General features: G+C 36.4%; 1 protein-coding gene across 2 annotated transcripts in view; it reads right to left on the bottom strand.

Moving 5' to 3' along the window:
* Positions 1 to 19,390, bottom strand: part of LOC115449426 — a 278,936-nt gene that overhangs the window by 185,279 nt on the left and 74,267 nt on the right. The window lies entirely within an intron of this gene.

Genomic DNA, 19,390 nt, shown 5'->3' with positions numbered 1-19,390 from the left:
CATATTAATTATCTTATTTATCTATATTATATTTATCTATACTTATTTCTATTTATCTTAATTATACATATATCTATATTTATTTACTTATATTATATATTCAGCAATATTTCTATCTCTATTTCTTTTTGTTACCTTATTTACTATTTTCGTACAATAATTTATAAATATATGTGTGTCTTTCTTATTTTTAAGTATCTTATGTATATTACCTAATGTTAGTTTTAGATCAATCTTATTTTCTAAATTATGTCTATCCACTGCGTGGATGGGACATTCGAGCAGAAGGTGTAGGACCGTCTCCTGAACGTCAGGGTCACAAAGGCACGCCGGGCTCTCCTTGCATTTGAAACGATGCAAGTACTCGGAGAAGCCGCCGTGCCCCGTGAACACCTGCGTCAGTTCCGAGTCCAGGACGATCCGCCTTACGACCCTGTGCGCCTCGACCGCGTCCGGAAAGAACAGCTTCGTCACCGAAGCCGTCTCTCCGTCCGCGTATCTCCGGCTCCATTCGTCAATCGATTCCTGGCGGATCTGTCGCTTGACGAATGAAACCGGACACTTGTCGTAGTGCGCACGGGTCTTGAGGTGTTGTGCGGCCTCCTTGGTGAGCAGGTCAGCCCTCTCGTTTCCCTCCAACCCCACGTGTGCCCTCACCCAGAAAAGCTCAATTTTCTGGGTGCGTTTCCGGGCTTCTTTTATTAACTTTTTTATTTCAAACGCTATGGGGTGGAGGGAATCACCTCTGGTGACGACGTCGAGAGCCGACCTGGCATCGCTGAAGATGCCGCACTCAGGAAGCCCGCTACGGAGCGCCTCCTCCACGGCTTTACGGAGGGCGAGGAGTTCCGCCTGGTAGACGGAGCAGTACGGCTCCAGCCGCAATTTTCTGGTACTTGTCTCGGCGGCGCCGTTCCATATGGACTGCGCCGCTCCGACTTTCCCATCAATTTTGCTTCCGTCGGTGAAGATGCTAAGACCCTCACCGACGTGCTGGGCCAGTTCCGCCCCGTTCTCCAGGCAAACGTCACTGTTATAACCTATTTATTCACTTGAACAACAAATAATTTAACTTATTTGACTAATATGTTTTCATCAAATCCAGGCTTAGACTTAGGCTCGAGGTCTTATATCCTGAGTGCCACTCCGTACGCAACCACAAGCTATACATATTGACCATACTAAAGTCAGTTTAAAAGGATTACAGTTCAATTCAGTTGAACACAGTGAATGTTCGGAACGCCAAATCTAATACGTAGTATATGTATATCGATGGGTTGGAACAATTCATTTATATGGCGGTTAGATAGCTTTATATATACTATATGCACACACTACACAGCACAACGCATCGACAAAAAGTATGATGCTCGTAACTGAAGGACTTAACATATCATTAAATAAATCTTTGACGAAGACTAAAATTTCCGGAAAATACGCCACGAATTCATCGAATCAAGACGGGATAAGTGTCGGATATTAACTTTACAAATCGCAACAACCCGCCCACTCAAATGATCACACGTCAAACGGCCAGGCCGGCATAAGCCGAGCAAACGGCCCAACGAGCGGGCATCGGCCTCATAAAAAAAAATTAAAACCAACAACCGCAGTTTCGGCTTGATAAAAAATCTAAGCTGAATTTCAGAAGTAGCCAGCGTCGGGTCGGCGTGAAATGTACAAATTACGAGGGAATGAAAAAGAGACAAGGTACCGTGGAGGCTTTTATTTTGCAAGCGCTCCGGGAGATTAAAGAATGCTTTGAACGAAGCTTTTTACGCACTGTACTTGTTTAACGCGCCGACTATGATTACGATTTGTCATTATTCTCGTCGAATCGTGATTGGTCGTTATTAATATTACAACATGCTTTGTAAAAAGGACAATAAATATTCTTAAGAAAAGAACATTGTGTTTTGAATATACAAATATCAAGATATCCTGAAGTGGTCCGTAAGGGAAGATTGAGTGAGCTATTTACAAAACACGTGTGGATATTAAACCTATTATACATAAACTAAGAGATGAGTTAGTATTTTGTTTTTATCAATTAATAGTAATATTGAACCGCTTACAAAAATGATTTCATTACTAGAAACTTGTCAAATGTTCAATAATAACTTTTACTAGAGACGGCGCCCGCGTTATAAAGTTTTTACGGGACAAAAGCCCCGTTTTATATTTTGCCGTGATATATAATACCCTCTAATACCCAGAGATAAGGTAGCATACTTTTTATAAATTTCTAAATCGGTTTAGTAGTTCCTAACATTAGCGCGTTCAAACAAGCTAACAAACTCACAAACTCTTCAGCTTATATCATTGGCGACGGATCCATATAACCAGATTCTTGACAGCTTTCCTGTATGTTTTTTTAGAATCTAAGTATCATTAGAACGATTTTCAAACCGCATTTATGCATATTAGTACTTATATGTTTTGTCGGCTTTGCTTTTATAAAATTTCACTTTTCGCCACTGGCTTATATATTAGTATAGATATATAAATTGCTTCGTCAGAGGGCCACTTGTACTATTTTATTTATTCTAAATGAATTATATGTCGACGTAATTATATTTCATCGATAGAGCTCTAAACCATCGATATATATATAAAACGTGCTTTTGTACGTTAGAATATATTATAATATAAATCGGTATTTCACATTATTCTGCGGCCGAAAAACCGCTAGACAAAACCTTGATTATGAACCGGCTAATTGACTTAAACGACATTTTTTTGCGACACTTAGTGTCATACATATTTCAAATCAACACATTTTTCTGTATTTTTCAACCCTAGTTAAAAAAAATCGAATAAAATATCGCTTAAGTAAATTATCCTTTTACCCGTCGATATATAAAACACGCTTTTGCCCGGTGGAATATATTATATAAATCGGTATTTTACATTAAATTGCGGCCGAAAAACCGCTAGAAAAACGCAGCGTCTCCCGTCCAGTGCGTAATAAGGAAAATTTGGGATACATATCTGGAGGAGGCTCCCGATTATCTCGCGGTCACTTACGGCTGCACTGAGGCCCGAATTAGAACTTCCGTCATGAGAATTATAATCATCTCATTTTGTCTTCTCTTTATAACGGAAATTATTTTCTTAATAATTGTCAGTTTTACAGAATTGATTTTATTTCCGAGATAAGGAAGTTCAGTGTTACAGCTCACGATATGGCACGAAACGCTGAGGGATAGACTGAGTTCAGTAAATTGTAAAGAGCGTATTTTTTTTTATTGATTTAAATGACGAGTCAAGCTTGCCGTTCGCCTGGTAAGCGATACGACCGCCCATATACAGTAGAAACACCATTCATCACCTTGAATTACAAAGTATTGAATGGTATTCCCCTGCGCTCGCCATCCTGAGACGTGAGATTTTAAGTCTCATTATGTCCAGTAGCTACACTGGCTACAATGACCTTCAAACCAAAACAATGACTACACACTGCTACTTGGCGGCAAAAATAGACATTGCGGTACCTACCCAGGCGAACTTTCTCATATTTGAGACCTACCACCAGTAAGGTATTAGCATTATGAGACTTAACATCTTATGTTTCAAGGTGACGCACTCAGTGGAGATCTAAACAGTACTTTCTAATTCAAATTATATATGGTATTGAAATTATTATCTGTCATCTTGCTTACCTTGAAGGGCATGCTCTTCACGTTAATGAACTGCAGTAATAAAAATATATCTCCCGTATGCGAGATTCCGTCTGGATTTAATTCCCTTTGGCTATTTCCGCCGTCAAGTAAGAAAGCGCAAACTCTGCTGTATTATTCAAACGTGAAATGTCTCAGACGTCTGGCTTTGTGCTGTAGTTGTATTGCGTGATGTTCGACACCGCTTTGAAGTCCTGGGTTGGAATTCTGGGTCGCAATATTGGGTATTTCTGGTCAATATCAGACCGATTTACAATTTTTGTCCGATATATAGGCTCGCCCCTGTCAAAACCACAGACAACAATATAATTTTAGTTCACCGATTTTATTTACATAGGAGTTCATAGATGGTCAACCTATCGCCATATCGAGCACAAATTCCAATTCTAGACGACTCAAAATACCACCAAGTGCTTTCTCTGATAATTTAACTAAGGAGCTCATGGTCAGTACAAATGCTCTACTAAACCGTTCATATATTGAGGTATTATAATTATTTCTATTTGCAACTGGACTACTCTTCCCCTATTCACCCCAGGCATCAGATTGTTTGCAGAAAGGGGGCGGAACAAATAGCCTTATTTATTTATCGATGGAGTTTTTTCAAGTATGCTTTAGAAACACAGGGGTAAGCATTCGGTTCTCTATTAGAACTGATATTCATGGAGGATAAGGGATTATTTTGATAGAACTGTATGATGAAATATTTCAGCCGTTTATTTGATGATAAGTAACCAATAGATTGCTGGTGGTGGTAGGTGCATTGCATATGTGCATTGCATAAGGTCTGCTATAAAGAAAGTGTAAAACCCGCCATAGTGGCCCACGTAAATGTGTTACCATGTGCAGTGGTCATATTGCAGCGACTAAATTATTTTCAGGCTTAGCTATTACTGATGTACTTGAAATTGAAACTATGATAGAGTGAAATAAAATATTTCTTTAACATGTCATGGTAAATAAAAGGAAACCAAAATGACTATCTTCGTTTTAAACTTAATTTATATGCATTCGCCAATGAATGAAATGCTCTAAACGACATTAAACCAATTGTATTTTTTTTTCTTTCTCTGTATCATTTACTGCAGTTATACCTTAAAATGATTTTGAAAAGATCTACATCAGAGTTTCTTGCCCGTTCTCTGGTGAGAAATGCTTTCCAAACTGGAAGTGTTAATATTGACGGAATCTAAATAATGTATAACATTTTATATGTTCAAATAAATTCTTTCATTTCGATTCAAATTCTAAATAACCCTCAAATGCGGTCGTTCGGTCCCTCGCCAGCAGTTTCGCGAGATGCATCGTTGTTCACGTCGGATAATTTATTGAGAATTTATTGCACCGTCTTCAGAAAATAAGAAAGTTGACTTTATTTTCTATCTGATGCGTCATAGCGAGACAGAGTATGACAAGTATAACATTACTAAAAATATATAGATGCTATTAGATTTGATGCTATTTTATAAGTATTTTGGTTTCACTGAACTTACCAACTGTAAGTAAATAAATACAGGTGGATACAATGGTGGTAGGTATCTTGTATACGAGAAATCATCTGGGTAGGACTACAACAATATCTATTTCTAACGCTAGCGAATAGGCACGTTTTATTGTGTTCTGGGTTGAAAGACTTTGTAGCTAGCATAATTATTGGACATTATGAGATTTAAGTAATGTCTCAGGGTGATGAACGCAGTGGAGTGTAACGCAGTACTTTGTAATTCTAAGTTCTATATGATTTTGCAACTGTTTATGAACGGTCATATCGCTTACTATCAGGCAAACGTGATCGTCTCGTTATTCACAAAAAAATCATTAAAATAAATAGCCCACATTTATAATAATTTAGTCTACATTTTCTCACATCCGTTCCTGTTTCTGCATTTTCATACGGCATATTTTGAAGGTTTGGCAGTAGCGGTACTACTACTTTTTAAATACAACACACAGCTACTTGATTTTGAACATTAATGTAATAAAAAAATTGATTAAATAATACCTTTTACCTAACATTTACACTCCCGCTTCCATATCCACTAAGATATTTACACCTGATTCTACTTATGTTATATCACTTCAATTGCATCACTATTAAGCATACCGCTAGTCCTATTATGCTTGTATGACTGCCGAAGTATTCTCCGCCGCGCCGTCTGCGCCAAGCCTTACGCGTCATATTCACGTCATGTCATACAATTTTACTGCAAATCCGCATTGTCTGTACACGCTATAAAATTAAACGTTTGTCGTCTCGCGTCACGGCGTAATATTATTCTGATTTTATTCTACACCATGTTCCCGTGACGTCACATTCCCTAAATTGTCAGCGTGACATATACCATAATTGGATTGTGGGTTTTATTTGCGATGTGATATTAGACCGTGTTGGTTTAGTGGTAGTAAGACCGGTAGGTTCTAAGTTCGAATTCCCAGTCAAACAGATAAAGGATTAATATACAGTTCCACACATCCACTCACTTTTAAAACATTGGCTGATATTTTATTCAAAACCGTATGAACATTGGCAAGTCCTTAAGTCCCACACGTTTCTTTCGCTTAATTCTCAAACTTCATAAATAATGAGCGTTCATTTTTGCCATTTTTGAAGTTATTTCGCTTTAAAACTAGGTCGATGGTACCTCGGCGACTTTGGATTATGCTAAAAATACTGCAAACATAATTATGGTTTGATAGTAGAGGAGTAATGTGAGCGTAGTTATGTTACGATTTACGTGCATAGTACGACCATGGCTCTGAGGTCCCGGGTTCGAATCTCGCTTCAGGCGAATTATATTGGGATTTTTTGCTTAGTATCAGCCTGGAGTCTGGAATATGAGTCTAGTATAGAGATATGTCATGGCGAAAAGTAGATGCCCTAATTGCCTACCCTTCGAGGATAAAGCGTGATGTATCACATAAGATAAGGAATAATCCACTGTACACTGGTATACAATATTCCAATGGTGAAAGGTAAATTGTTCCTAAAGGGAATCAGACAAAACGTATAGGTACTAATATGCATAAATGCTGTTTGCAAATCGTCCTAATCATAATTGGTTTTTACATAAATTCTACATAAGAGGAAGCTGACAGGAATCAGGAGTCATATGATTCAAAATCGCCACTGCTGTATCCCAACTGCTTGTCAAACTAAAACTACATCGGTCAACTTCCTTTAAAACCTGAATACGTTATAGATTGTTAAAAAATAGACAAAATACCTACCTAATAGACTAAGTACAAATCTATTTAACGCATAACTGCAGTTAAGGTATCTATATTGAAATTCTAGTCTGTCATTGGAATCAGTTTAGGTCATCAGTTATTAATTAATACCTGAAGCGTATTATCTAATGCTTGACGGATGAGGGCATAAGTTAGTGATGTGCCGTGTTTACAAACATCGAGTATCGATAAATATTTTTTTATTGAATTTACAATACTTACATCCATTGCTAACAGTGTTAGACCGATTTTCATAACACTATAAAACAAATTATACATAAATAGCATACAAGCATAGCATCGGTGGAGCAGCGGTAAGGTCCACAGATTCAAAACCCAAACACATCTCTGGCGACATTACGTGAATATAATATCAGCCCTGTATTATATACTGTCCCACTTTTGGGCACGGGCCTCCTCTGCTACTGAGAGGGATTAGGCCTTAGTCCACCACGCTGGCTCAGTGCGGATTGGTAGACTTCACCTACCTTCGAAATTCCTATAAATAAATAAATAAAATAAAATACTTTATTCATCACGTAGGCGAACAAAGTTGCACTTATGTTACGTCAAAACAAAGAATAATAATAATTATTATTATTTCTAAACAACTATTAAAATTACTTATATAACTATGGAGAACTTCTCAGATATGCAGGTTTACTCACGATTTTTTCCTTCACCGTTAAAGCAAGCAATAATTCACAAAGAATACACACATCATTTTTTAGAAAAGTCAGAGGTGTGTGCCCTTGGGATTTGAACCTGCGGACATTCGTCTCGGCAGTCCGTTCCACAACCAACTAGGCTATCGCCGCTTGCCATATTACGTGGGTACTGATTGGAAAACATCGTGAGGAAATCCATATAAGCGCAAAAGAATATTAGCATTTACCGGGCTTAATACTAGACTGATACTGAGCAAACAAAACATTATTTTTCCTCGAGACTGTTTAGTTTTTCGCTCGCAATTACTAAACCATTACGATTACAGAATCAAGAAAAGAACATATTCATCAAAGGCCGGCAATACATCAACGATTACTTTAATATTGGGTATGTTTTTTTTTTTAATTTTATATAGCACGGCATTGCATATATGATAAGTGGAATGGGTTATAGATAGAGTGGCCACTGACTAAAGATGATTAACTCCGCTAGTCGATACAACGACGGATAGTTTGAAAGCGAATATATACAAGCTAATTCCGGAACACGACACACTTTGGTGGACTTTAGGTACGTCTTGTGTACGGTGGTCGATATTCGCGGTAATATCCTACTACAAACTGGTTGCTGTACCGGGAATTGAAATCAAACCCGGGTGGAAGGTTATTAAGTGAATTTTACAACACTAAAATAAAATGTTTTATTTATCACGTAGGCGAACAAAGTTGCACTTATACGTCATAACAATATATAAAAATAATTAATATTTTTAAATAACAATTAAAATTCCTTATACAACTATGGATATTTTAATTTGGGGGTAAAAGGTATAAGGAATACAAGGTGCAAAACAAAGTAGCTTGACAGACAAAGCAAAGTCTAAAACGATGGCTCAAAAGGAGTAAAATTTTGCGCATGAGTTATTCACACGCGGCAAGCAGTAAGAAACATTTTTGAATATTCGGCTATAAGGGTTCGCAGCGTCGGTGGCATAGTTGTATTCTGTTTATATACGATTGCCAAGCTGAGGTCACGGGTTCGACCAATGTTGGGTAAAATATTTGGTTTTCATATTACTATGGGCCCGGAGTCTGGAATAGTACTTCGTAAAAGGCAATATACTTCGGTATTACATGACTTCTAAAATAGTTAAGGAAATATGGGCGTGATAACTCTCTGCCTATACCTATGGAGGGAATGGAGCGTGATACTATAAAATATGTATGTTATTAACGGGTTTACATTCCAACACAATAACGTACTTTAGAAATTATAGTAAAGTATTTTTGAGTATGGAATATATTATTTATTTTCTTTATTAGAACTATACCATTGATATTGATGGTGGGTCTCTCATATGTGACAGTCCGCCTGGGTAGGTAGCATCGCAATGTCTTTTTCTGCCGCCAAGCAGCAGTGTGTACTCACTGTTGTTTTCCGGTTTGAAGGACATTGTAACCAGTTTAACTACTGGACATAATAAGACTTAACATCTCATGTCTTAAGATGGCGAGCGCATTGGAATACCAAACAATACTTTGTAATTAAAGGTGTTAGATAGTGTTTCTACTATTTATAGACAATTTTATTGCTTACCATCAGACGAACGGCAAGCTCGTTTGGTCATTCAAAGCAGTACCAGAAAGAATATGCATCAGAGAATTGTACTCAAGACTTCCAATGTCAATCCGCACACAATCACTAAGTCATTGCCCAAAAACTACACTGTAAATAAATAATAGGGTCATGTTCTGGGAAGCCGGTTATAACGAGAATTGGTTTGACCCTGACCTCGGAATGTGTTAACCAGAAGGGTAGACTGGCGTAATACCCAATTAAGGTTTGATATTATACGGTTAAATTTATTTACTCGCAGTCGTAGTTATAAATACTATGTTTTTTTTGGTTGGAGAATCAAAATATGTATGACCGAAAATGATAAATGATATTGTATGCTGTATTTTTTTTTTGTTTTGAATGACGAGACGAGCTTGCCGTTCGCCTGATGGTAAGCGATACAACTGCCCATAAACAGTAGAAACACCATCCAACGCCATGAATTATAAAGTATTTTTTGGTATTCCACTGCGCTCGCCATCCTGAGACATGAGATGTTAATTCTTAATAATATGTCCCGTAGTTACACTGGTTACAACGTCCTTCAAACCAGAACACAACATTAACTACACACTGTTGCTTGGCGGCAGAAATAGACATTGCGATGGGACATACCCAGGTGGAATCTCACATATAAGAGACCTACCACCAGTAAATATTAAATTACAACTACTAACTCTTTTTTCAGTAATGTGTTACTTTGATTGTATTATGTATGCGTTTTAATTTCTTACATATTATAAAACAAAGTCCCCCGTTTCGCGTAAGTATGCACGCGATAAACTCAAAAAATACATAAGTGTTTCGATAAAATTTGGTATGATAGTTTGACCTTACAAAACTTAGACTACTTTTTACCTCACAAAATATATAGCAACACTTTTATCCTAAAAAGCTCGTTCACGCAGTTGAAACCGCGAGGGAAAGCTAGCAAATAAAATGACATATAACAACGAAACCCCAACGAAGATCCTAAGCGATGTCGCGAAATCTACAATCTCAGAATAAAAGGCATGATCCTAATAAGGTAGTTGTAGAAATAAATAGCTGGCATAAGGCTGGTTCTACATCACATAAAATGGTTGGGTGTACGCGGTGCCGCTCTCATTGTGAAAAATACAACGCTCATTGCCACTGAGTACTGACACACAGCTTTAGAGGATGACTGACTTATTAAGGTGTACGTAGTGGGATAAAAATATATTATAAATAAACGAAAAATTAAAGCTTTTAGGTTACGACCATTGTCCACATTGAATTGGCTATTGACCAGCCTTATGGAAGAACGTTTAGCGTCTAAAAAGACTCTACTATGATCTTTGTGGACTCCTATTATTTTAAAATGGTTTTCAAAGCACTGTTTATTATTTGCTTTTTATTCCCAATACGAAATCGGCGTTCTCTTTTTCATCGCATACTCATCGTTCAGCCACTACTACAATATGCTTTTTTAATTTAAACCTTACGATAAACATTGATATAAAACTATTTACGGATTTTACTATAGTTATTCTGCCCCGTGACCATGAAGGCTGCAGTCTTCCTTCGAAACGACGAGAGAAATATATTATATAAAAATACGCGATAAAAATAGACATTTGCGTAAAAATAAGAAATCTTTAGGATAAACATTAACTTAAAGATACTTAACCTTTCCTTCCAAATTGGAAATTCGATTTCCCAAATTAAACATGCCAGAAACAACGTCAACGAACTAAGTTGCGAAACATAATTAATTCTCTTTGACTAAATTAAACACTGCTTTCCCTTGTTCAATGGACAATATATTTTACTTAATATTTACATGCACTGTAAATAATATAAATAATATTTCTCTGAATAAAATTAGTCGGGATTTTATCGCGGCTTCTTGTATATTATTTTTCTCGGCAAAATCCGTATATGAGTTTTATTTTAATGTTTAACATTCGCATAAACTTAAGAAATCAATATTTATCTCTATTTTCATTAACATCATCATTGCAACCTCTATTTTTTAAGTATAATGTGACATCTAATGATTACGAGGCATCATAAAAAGTTCTCGCGAGGTGGTGGTAAAAAGCCTGGTATTTTTTGTTTATGACAATTGTAGCCACCTTCGCAAGCAAAGCTCTTATCTAATAATTCAGTGATATAATTATTTTTTTTTATTAAGACTTTAAGTAGTATATAATATCAGTGCCCTCAGTAAATGAATTTTATAAATGTTAATATTGTAAACGTCGGAAAAAAATATTACATACAATATTAATTATATAAAAAATAAACAAATATCCCATTCCGTCCGTCTGTATGTAACACGTCATTACGTGAACAAGTTTTATTACAGTTCAAATCTTGCACTTTAACATACCTATTTCCGTATTTCAAAGGGTTCGCCCTCTTTGTCTCACAAGCTAAGCTCAGAGGAGTTGAGAGATTATACTAATTGCTATTCGGCGGCTAGACAGTCACTTTATACTTTTTATACAATTAAATGAAGAGAATTCGCTCGCTTGATGGGATGGGACACGACCGCCTGTAAACAGCAGCGACACCACAACATTGAACTACAAAGTACTGGACGTCGCACATCACCTTCAGACAGATTTTAAGGCTTATTATGTTTATTTTTTTTTTATTGCTGTGAATGACGAGACGAGCTTGCCGTTCGCATGATGGTATGCGATACGATCGCCCATGAACAGTAGAAACACCATCCTACACCTTGAGACACAAAATATTGTTTGATATTCCACTGCGCTCGCCATCCTGAGACGTGAGATGGTAAGTCTCATTATGTCCAGTAGTTAAACTGGCTACAATGTCCTTCAAACTTAAACACAACAATGACTACACACTGTTGCTTGGCGGCAGAAATCGACATTGCGGTGGTACCTACCCAGGCGGACTCTCACATATGAGAGACCTACCACCAGTGATGATGTCCAGTAATTACGCTTTGAATGTCCTTCAAATAATGCTTACTGACTAGGGGTCATTTTAATAAATCAATCTATGAGCAGGAACTTAATGAAGAATTAAGGTATTAAACTATTTAATAAACAAAACTTGAGCTGTCCTACAAGAAGATCTTAGTCGAGTAGATGTTTAATAAACAAAATATATCTGCCAAAATCTGTCATATGCTGTAACTCAAGATATTGTTTGACATGTAGTTGTTTAACTACTTAACTTTTCAATTTTTAAATATGAATATAAATAGACTTAACTTCATTTCTATTAAAGTCACTCTAAAACAAGCAACCTATTGGAAGCGAAGGAGAAAGTAATTAATTTATAAAGCGAAGATCTTAAGATGTTGAACTTAACCTGGCATTGTTTCAGCTGATACCGCGCTTAAGAGCGGTACTGAGTTGCACACGACCCCTAGATTCTAAGCTAACCTACCATTCCACTAACCTAAACAGCAGATTCAAGTCAGAATGTCAGTTTTACATCACGGACGCATTGTAGTTTGAATCATAAAGACTGGTGCAAATGAAGCGAAAATAATTATGCAGTGTGTAGAGAGTGCACGGGCACAAAGAATTTCAACCCGCCTCATTAATGTTTGAGTGCTCAGTCCAGGGCGTTGGGCGGCTTCAAAATAGTTCACATCCTTCTACTTAACTTTTATACATTCATGTCCTTTGGAGAAAGGAAATATGTACTCTATGTATGTGTTTTTACGAGGGGTAATAGCTTGACTGTTCCCCGGCATTGCTGATGTCCTTTGACGACAATGATCACTTACCACCAGGTGTGCTGTTTAATCTTCTTCGGAAGCAATAAAAAAATGTGGTCGCAACTTCACTCAACTTCACAAACTCTTGCCAAAGAACACTGATTCCTACCTAGGATGTTTCGCGAGACTATTAGAATCATAAAAACATCCGAATTTCAATGGAGAAGATCCTATTTTACTTCTTTCCTATCCTATTTTTCGACGTGGAGATCCTTAGGGGAGGCCTATGTTCAGCAGTGGACTTCCTGTGGCTGAGATTATGATGATGATCCTATTTTACTACTACAGACTTCAAAACACTATGAGCTCATTCAACGTAGATCGGACCGTCAACAGCTAAAACAACTTTAAATTTTGTGTATATTGTTTGGTAGATATTGTAATTTTGATTTTTCGGACGACGAACACTTCAATCCGTCCCAAAACTATGACGGCTGACGAACGAAACGCCATGATAAAATAATAATATAAAACCGCACTCGATCCGGAAGAGTTTTATTCGAATAAAATAATTTTGTGATTTTTATATAATATTATTTTTACGAATTATTTGCGTTAATAGACGCTTAATTATTATGCCCTCTTAAATTCCAATCTACCCATAAATCACACGTCGATAAAAAACAATGTATACTTTAACTACTTTATTATAAAGGTTGTTATGTAAAGGTCTATTAATCTGAAGGGCAGAAATGCACATGGCACGCGACACCGCGTAGCGGCACAAACATTAGTTTTTACGAGACGGTAAAGGTCATGCCATAAAAAATGCTGTTTGAAGGTTAAGGGAACAAAGTTGGTACATAAAAAGATAGTTCGAAAATGTTTAATGTCAAACTAAAAGTATTGATCGAATAGATAGAAAAGTCTTTATGATGCTCCATGGAGAAGGTAGTTGTTTTAAATAGTCAATGACAATGTTTATAATCTATACTAATATATAAAGCTGAAGAGTTTGTTTGAACGCGCTAATCTCGGGAACTACTAAACGGATTTTGATTTTTTTCTCACTAATACGAAGCTACATTACTCCTAAATGTTAAAGGCTATTTTTTATCCTGGAAAAACTTCTTTACAAGGGAGGAGACACGACCAAAGCTAATATGTCTTAAAATTGGAAAATAATTGCTCAGGAACACTTTAAAAAAAATTATAGCATCACGTTAATAGCTTATAAATAATTTTAACAAGTTCAAATATATTTATACTGAAAACTAGACGAACAAGTTGCTCTTCTGATTACCTTTAAGCAGTAGATACTTTAAGTTAATAATTTTGATTTTAATTAACTACATTTATGCGTGAAATTATGACCTAATAAAAGTAGCAAGAGGTTCTGGACGTGGCCCATTTCCAATAGATTGATTTGGAAATCTTCAGGAGAGGCTAATGTTCAGCAGTGGACATCCTGAATATGATGATGTGGTCTTCGAAGTTAAAATAACTCTCTTATTTTTGACACCATATATCAAAAACCATTGCAATCCATATTTACATACATAAAAAACATCCCCAAAAAACCGTCCTGCCAAATCCACATTCGCAATCTGTTCGTGATCTCGGCGAATTCATTTCAACACGAGAATTCTGAATTCCTTTATTCAAATGTCATATCTTTATCTCTTCTTTTGTAAATAAAAGACAAAAGGGTTTTTTATATTCACGGCGCATTATCGTGTTATAAAAGGCTCGGGCTGTTTTCATATTTTCCGAACGGTCTAGTGTGGGCCCAAATTTTCTAAGTATGTCACCGCTTTATTACGGTTTGACCGATTTGCGTTTGGAATGAACCAAACGGCAAATACCATAAGATCTGAATAAATATAATAGGGTAGATTTGATTGGCATATTTGTACGAAATTTAAAAAAAAAATGTGTCGACTGATACTTTTGTGACCCAAAGTTTTGTGTTAAAATTATCACAGTAATTAAGTCGTCATATTTGCCATAAATATTCCCCTAAATAAAATGACTACATAATTGATGGTGGTAGGATATATTGTATATCCGCCCGGATACCGACCACAGTACACAAGGTGTTAAAACCCGCCATAGTGGCCCACGTAAGTGTCGCGTTCCGGGATCAGCCTGTATAAATCCGATTGCAATAGGCCGGCATAATTGTGTCGACTGCCGAGGGTTAATCATTTCGTCAGTCGATATTCGATTGGATCCCACTATACTTATCATCAGGTGCAGTAAAGTCATTTTTATTTCATAACATTATCGCAATAAGGCGTTCTAGCTTATGATACATCTCTAAAGGAGATAATGCCATTGTAAAATAAAGCAACCTTATTTCACCGAATCGATTATTATTTAATGGAAGTAGTGTTCCCAATATAAAGGTAATATACAAAACGAAATAAATTACAGTAATTACTCAGTGACGGTGTAGTTTTTGTTATAATTAAATAATTGTTAAAATAATACAGTACAATTGGAGATTTCCCTTTAAAAATAAACCTACTTTTTTATCGTAGACTTTTATACATATAATAAAGCAGTACAAAAAAGTATGTTTATATAATGTACATTGATAGATAGGTAATGAAAAAATAAAGAAGTGATTAAAGACGAGTAATAAAACAAAGCAGCAGTTTTTAAAAATATTTTCTGTTTGCTTGTTATTGCACATCTCCGAAACTACTGCTCGGATTCTTATGTAGTTTTCATTGTTGAAGACAGTGTAATTGGGAGTAAAATATAAGTTTTATATTAAAAAAAAAAAAGGATATCGGCAAAAATGTATCATTATTTTAATATGTTTTTAATTTGCTTTAAGACTATGGTATGAAAATTTTTCTTCGCAAAACAATTAACACGGCGAAAATATGAAGCGTAGAAACAACTTAATTCTTAAAACTGAAAGCCGTTATATAATTCCTTTATCTGTGTAATAGCTTTTATATTTTACTTACATCGAGCGTTCAGAAGTATATTTCCATATCTCCATTTCATTATTATTTCCAAGGGAAGGGTGCGAAGTCCTTAACAAATATTCAGAAGACGCCCCTCGTTATGATGAAATTAATTACGAATCCATTATTTGTACAAAACTTGAAATTCCAGTTTGAATATTTTTTATAAGGAAATACATATTATTTATCAATCTTTAATTTATTAGTGCTGTTTAGTTTATTTATTATTTATCACGTTAATAATAAATAGTGACTGATATAAAATACTCCATCCTTAAGTTTAATATTATAGGGACCAAAGAAACAAATTAAGTTAATCATTAATTCAAAATTAATTATGGTTTCGATATAATTATTAAATTATATATAATAGTCTTAGATATACAATTATACTGAAATTAACAGTCAAAATTGAGACCCAATGTACAGTCGAATCACAACCGTAGAACCTATTAATTAATTAATAATTAATCACTTAGTAATTCTTACAAAGTAGGCTATCGTCCAATTGTGAAGCATTCATACAACCAGATTCCTACCGGCTTCCCTTTTAGGTTTATTTGCGTTTGTCTTAGCTTTTGTTTTCTGTAAAATTTGCCGCGATATGTTAATCGAGGCATTTGATTTTTGCTTCGGGTTACATTTTGAAAATTTTCAACCTAAGTCACTGCTATCGTCATCAGACTTGGCTCACAAAATGATTGTTATTAGTTTCTCTACTCAGCATATAGTATTTGTCAGTTCCCAACATGCAACATGTGGTCACTCTCGCACGCGATATTAACATGCCCTAATTACTTCATGTGGCCAACATTCAATATGAACAGACATATTTAAATTCATATTAGTCCTAGATTATACACTGGCAGGCAAGGTTTTCTTTACAGGGAGAGTTTAGGGGCCATCCACCCACGCTGGTGTAATGGAAGGATGGATATATTTGTTGAGACGTTTCAGGTTCTTTATTAGACTGCACTCATAATAACATACATTACATGACTTATATGCTAAGTACACACACTACACTGGCTTGGTAGCCTAGGCAGACCTCACATTCGATTTTTTTCTTATTTTGAATTTGTAAAGTGAGTTTAAATCGGCAGTAACCTAACTGGGAGTGGAATGGCCTGCCGAGACAAATGAAAGCCGGTTCAAAATCCATGGCACGCTCCACTGATTTTTCAAAAGTTATGTGGGTATTCTCTGTGATGTCGCTCGTTTTAACGGTGAAGAAAACATCACCAGAATAATGTTCATAAACCGAGTCGTCAGCTTAAATAATAAATTTATTTCGAACAAGACTATAAATTTGAATAATCCTTTACTGGTTGTAGAATTAATTTTATATCAGGTTTTACACAAGGTGTTAAAACCCGCCATAGTGGCTCATGTAAGTGTGTCAATTTCCGGGATCAGCCTGTGTATATCCAGTTCTGACAGGCCGGCATAATTTTGTCGACTGTCGAGGGGTAATCATCTCTCGTCAGTCGACATTCTATTGGATCCCACTCCACTTACCATCAGGTGTAGTGGGTCACTTAATCGTGCACGTATAAAAACAAAAAACATTATAGCAAGAAAGTAAGGTCCTATGTTATCTAAAATATATGTAAGACAATGAAATAACTTCACTAATTAACGCTGTTTTGCGCATCACAGATACCTTCACTACATAGTATAAAACAAAGTCGCTTTCTCTGTCCCTATGTCCCTTTGTATGCTTAAATCTTTAAAACTACGCAACGGATTTTGATGCGGTTTTTTTAATAGATAGAGTGATTCAAGAGGAAGGTTTATATGTATAATAACAACCATTAAATAGTGGAGAAATACTGTTAATTTGTTATGTTATACCCGTGCGAAGCCAGAGCAGGCCGCTATGTTTTTATATACAACGTTCACAGTTTTTCTGTAGTGTATTTAGTATCAGCATTGCACCCGTGCGAAGCCGGGGCGGGTCGCTAGTTAATGAATAAGTCTTGAGGGTAAAGTCAGATTAATTCGCTAGTATTAAACACATGAATACTCAAGGTCCCTTTAATAATAGACCTCTAAACCCACATATTATTGTTAATATACTGGCGTAAATCCTGAAGTGTAAGGCTTTACAGCTCCTAAAACCATATTTCACTTAACCTATTCGACTTAGACCCCGGCGTATGGATTTTGGAAAGACTTGAGCGGTTATTATAAGAGATGGCGGGTAGCGGAGAGATAGGCGATTTTATAATATCAGCCCTGTATTGTATACTGTGTCACTGCTGGGCACGGATCTCCTCGACTACTGAGGGATTAGGCCTTAGTCCTCCACCCTGGCCTAATGGGTTGACAGACTTCACATACCTTATAAATTTGGAAAATTTTAAGGAATATAGGTTTCCTCACGATGTTTTCCTTTCCGCTAAAACAAACGACAATTGATAAACAATATAACTTCTAAGTCAGAGGTTTGTGCTTTGAGTTTTGAATCTGCGGACAATCGCCTTAGTAGACCATTTCTTTCCCAAATCCACGTTACTTCCAAGTCGGAAATATGTCCTTTGCGTTTTGAAGCTGCGGACATTCGCCTTCCAACTACGCTCATGCATTTTCAATAGTATATTTTTTATCGCAAACCACCCGAAAAATCCACTCAGTACCTCATATTCACAAAAAAGTCGTTTACCGACACTAAAACCGCGATGTTATCTTAACCGCTTTCCCGTGCAATACGTCCGACTCACAAGCTTCAACGGGTTTAAGTAAATCCACCAGTTTCTCGAAGGGTTTTGATGCATACCCACAATAGTAAATTTATTCGTGGACTATTGGATTAGTTGCTCATTCATTGGTGATTTATGGCTCGGATTGTTGATAGTGTTTATGTTATGCTTGATCTAGTAGAATTTGCGTGAATATTAGGTCGCGCGTCGTATCTCAAAAACGTGCACAGCAATTTTATTCCTAAGGATTCTGGCGAGCGACGCAAGCAGAACGTAGATTATAAATGAAGAACGCAAATATGAAATATGTTGATTTATTTTATATTTGTGTTCTGATTGATTGATGTATATAACACACGCATACACATACACACACACACACACACACACACACACACGAACGCGCGCACGTACACGCACACACTCACGCACACGTTCACGCGCACACGCACACACGCCGTTTATCCCTAAGAAGGAAGAGGCGCAACTAGTGCATTTATTTTTCCCCATATGTGTTCCGTCATACGCTATAGAAGCGAGCCTAATATACTTTAAACACATAAAAACGCCTAAACAAATATTCGATAAATTCTCAAGTATTTTTAATGAAAGGTGAACGAACTCTCAACTATGCCGTGCATTCGTTACTTAATATTTATTCTCGAAACATTTAGGTCGCTTGAAAGACTTGGCTGGAATTAAGGTATGCTAATATTGTTTTTATTAGACACGACCGACTCGTAAAGGTCAGTGTACACCTGGCGGGAAGACACGACTATAGCAAGCAATTGTTATTTTCAACCGAGTTCTTTTATATTTATTGGGGAAAGAGGACGTTGTCAT

This window comes from Manduca sexta, chromosome 7 (assembly GCF_014839805.1).
Source record: "Manduca sexta isolate Smith_Timp_Sample1 chromosome 7, JHU_Msex_v1.0, whole genome shotgun sequence".
In the NCBI taxonomy this organism is placed as follows: Eukaryota; Metazoa; Arthropoda; class Insecta; order Lepidoptera; family Sphingidae; genus Manduca; species Manduca sexta.
This window is presented reverse-complemented; position numbering and strand designations above follow the sequence as displayed.